Below are 4,031 nucleotides of genomic sequence, written 5' to 3'. Positions count from 1 at the left end.
GATTATCTACTGTTTGGCATCTTGTCCTAGTAATTGAGTGATTGTTTCATCTTCAACAAAATTTATATAGTTTTTCCATCAATACAACATCAAGTAGCTAGGCCTAGTGAGTGAACTCATCATGGTTCATGCTCGTCATAAATAAATTAGGAATGCATGAATGTTATGAGATGTATGGATGTGTGAATACATCAAGTGGGTAGATCCGACCACTTGCTTAAGTTGGATTCTATCAATCCTTATCTCCCCTTTTGGGGTAGGCTTCTACACATTATGGGCATCCACGGATAGTCCCCTAGGTCACCCAGTATTGTAAGTACTTACAGGTTTTCTAAGGAGAGTCTCCCAAGAACTCAGCGTAGGAACACAATACACACATGGATGCATGAAAATGATTGATGCATCATATTAGCAATTATTACTTATATAACAACATGTTTTAATAATAGCATTGCAATTACAAGCAAATTTAATAAAGCGCTCAATACAAATTATCATAATCAGCAAAACAATCAAACCTTTAATTACAATAAAGAGAAAACATGTTGGAATCACTCACATGTATTTTGATGATGTGGATTCCAAGATGTTATCCTAATTTCAATTAATTGACAACCACCTAATTACATAATACAATCAGCTCATTTTTCCATTTAAGTAGACATATATAATCAATCCACCTTTGATTGATCAAGTTCCAACTTAGGGTACACAGAGAATCCACCCATTAGATTTGAATTTACTTAGATCCCATTATCTGCATGTAGTTTATAGATAGTTGTTTTCCCTAAGAGGTTCATTTGATCAACCAATGTGATCTAACCATTCTAAGGTTTTAAGATGATCTAGGGTTATCGGCTAATTTACATAATATAATTAAAATATCCAAATTTAAAATTAAGCATAGCTTCTCAACAGATCTTCGATTGATCGAGATAGGCAGGTCGATTGATCAATCCGTACTGTCGATCAATCAAACTTGTTTCAAATTTCAAACTTCGGTCATTGGACATAATTCATCCTTCGATCAATCAAACCACTATATCAATTGATTGACATATGCTGTAAAAAAGACTCAGTTTAGTCCAATCCCAATTTATAACTTTTAGTGTTTTTCTTTATTCTTAAATTTAAAGGTTACTTCTTTTGATTAAATCCAAGTCATCCATTGGCTTCTAAAAGGTCGGTTTATGGAATTCTAATGGCTGCTTAAATCTGAACCATTCAATAGTTTGAATTCGTCATATTATATATTTAACTAATAATTTATCTTTTGATCCACGTGGCCCATCAACCAATCGGATCCAAACCATTTTCTTAGTGTTAATTTATTTCAATACCAAGATGAACGTGGATGGCTTGCATTGGACCTGTTGCATTCAATGACCATTATATGATCAATTATACAAATCAACATCTACAATTTATCATGATCATGCTGGCCTGTTGAAGGTCAAATACTGCATATTAGACCCCAATTATTTCCTGGATTTACAAGCATGATGCCGGTTAATGACCTGATTTAATCGTATTTGTGATGCAGAGTATATTTACAAGCATGGTATGGTGATGGAATCCATTCTAATTCATATACCTCTCATCTCTTTAAAATTATATCAGAAGAAGTTCAGTTTAATTTTCATGATTTTTGAAGCAGGCAAAAGATCTCCCTGATCCCTACAAGTGGATCCTCTGAATCCCTAGTTTCCTTCCTCTGAATTCCTTAAGTACTTACATTAATCTCTCACCATTATTCATCAACTTATATTTGATTTAGATTGCATCTTAGGCTAGTTCTAGTTCTATTTAGTTTTAGGAAACGTATAAGTTTCAGTCCCTGTGGATTCGACCTCGGTCTTACCGAGTTTATTACTACATCACAACCCTATACTTGGGGACTGAACAAGTTTTTGGCGCCGTTGCCGGGGACTGACGGTTGCGATTTTCTGAAATTAATTAGGTTTAGAATTAATTTAAGATTAGAATTTGACTAACTTTAGTTGTAGACTTTTATTTGATTTCTAGAACTAACTTGTTTTCCTGTTTTATAGGATCCTGACATAAGTTCTAAATTGGTAATTCTTTCCTAATCTCTCTACTTTTTCTACTTTTTAGAATTAGGGTTTAATTTGTGAAAATTTTTAAATCTAGTATTCTTCTATTTTTAGGAAGTAGTTTATTTTTAGAAACTTTCCTCTTTTGCTACTTTCTAATTGTAACTCTTTTAGAATCTAATTTTGTTCCTAATTTATTTTTAGAATTTTTGTTTAGAAACTAACCTTCCTATTTTGTAGGCCTTTAAGATAGAAATTTCTAATTCGGTAAGCTCCTTCCCTACTTTCTATTTTTCAGTTCTCTTTTAATAATTTACTTTCTAGTTTAGGTCTTTCCTAATTTATTTTAGAAATTTCCACTTTCTTTTAGGAATTCCTTCTTTTAGAAATTAATTTACTGCTATTTTTCTTTTAAAGGATCGTTCTTCTCTTTTTAAAATCTAACTTATTTTATTTTACAGGTTTTAACGTAGGACTCCAATTTGGTAATTTCTTTCCAACTCTCTCTTTCTTTCTAGATTTTCTTTTCCTTTCTTAGGATTAGGTTTTTAATTGAGGGTTGCGAGTGTTTTCATGCCCAAGTGGGCCCGTGACGACACTCGACGTCTCTTGACTGAAGGAGGATTGGTTGAGGGGTTGACTATCCATCGCAGGACTAGACACCGCTCGAAATTCCCTGAGTTAACTGAAGTTATGGCTGAAGACCAACCTCCTCTACTTCCACCCAGGGTGGAAGATACCCAAGATGAAAATGAGGTGCAACAGGCACCCCCGCCTTGTACTTTACGAGATTATCTACAACCGGCGGGAGTAAGTATGCCCTCATGCATGATTTTTTCTGAAAACACAGGACAAATGGACATTAAGCCAGGAGTTATCCAACTCCTTCCCAAATTCCATGGACTTGAATCAGAGAGTCAATATTTACATTTGAAAGAGTTCGATGAGATTATAGCTACATTATGTTTTCCTAATGTATCTGAGGATACAATTAGGCTGAAACTCTTTCCTTTTTCCTAAAAAGAGAAAGCTAAGACGTGGTTACATTCACTGCGTCCTAGATCCATTGGCACATGGAACGACATGCAGAGAGAATTCATAAAAAAATTCTTCCCACATCATAAAACGATTACCCTCAGGAAAGCAATCATGAACTTTGCCCAAAAGGAAGATGAAACATTCTTCCAATGTTGGGAAAGGTCTAAAGATTTGGTCAGTTCATGCCCACAACACGGATTTGAAACGTGGCGCATTACAAATTTTTTCTACGATGGACTGACATCTTCCATGCGCCAAATGGTCGAGACAATGTGTAATGGAGAGTTCATTAATAAAGATGTCGACGAGGTATGGGACTACCTCGACAGTCTGGCTGAAAAAACACAATCTTGGGACTATTACCCAAAGTCGAACACCACGTCTAGGCCGACTCAATTAAAAGAGAAAGGTGGATTATATCTCTTGAAAGAAGATGATGATCTCAAGTGTAAAGTGACTACGCCCATAAGGAAAGTTGAGGCCATGGAAGGAAAGAAGGATAAGGTCAATGAACTTGTTTGTGGCATCTGTGATTGCAACATTCACACAACAGAAAACTGTCCTACAATACCTGCCTTTCGAGGAGTGTTGAATGAACAAGCCAATGCCGTAAATAACTATCAAAGACCTTTTACTGGACCTAACTCCAATACATACAACCCTGGCTGGAAAAATCATCCAAACTTTAGTTAGAGGAATGGACAAACGGCTACTCCTCCAGGTTTCTTCAATCAAAATCCAAATCAAGTGAAACCTCAAGAAGAACCGGTTCAAAATTCCATACAAGAGCTGGCTCAGGTAATGCGGGGAATTACAGATTTTATGCAAAAGATAGATTCTCGTATGACGGTTATAGAAAAGGGGATGTTTCCTGCACAACCTCTCCCCAATCCTAAACTGCAGTACGAGATTAATGATCCCATCTCTTCAAATTAGATG

At 35.6% G+C, this 4,031-nt stretch overlaps 1 non-coding gene across 1 annotated transcript; it reads right to left on the bottom strand.

The window, feature by feature from the left end:
• Positions 1-3,185: 3,185 nt before the first annotated feature.
• On the bottom strand, positions 3,186-3,292 carry LOC131222096 (small nucleolar RNA R71). Its single transcript, XR_009159804.1, has one exon. It is a non-coding gene; the product is annotated as a small nucleolar RNA R71 (small nucleolar RNA).
• Between the last annotated feature and the right edge of the window lie 739 nt (positions 3,293-4,031).

The sequence above is a fragment of the Magnolia sinica genome, chromosome 12, assembly GCF_029962835.1.
Source record: "Magnolia sinica isolate HGM2019 chromosome 12, MsV1, whole genome shotgun sequence".
NCBI lineage: Eukaryota > Viridiplantae > Streptophyta > Magnoliopsida > Magnoliales > Magnoliaceae > Magnolia > Magnolia sinica.
This window is presented reverse-complemented; position numbering and strand designations above follow the sequence as displayed.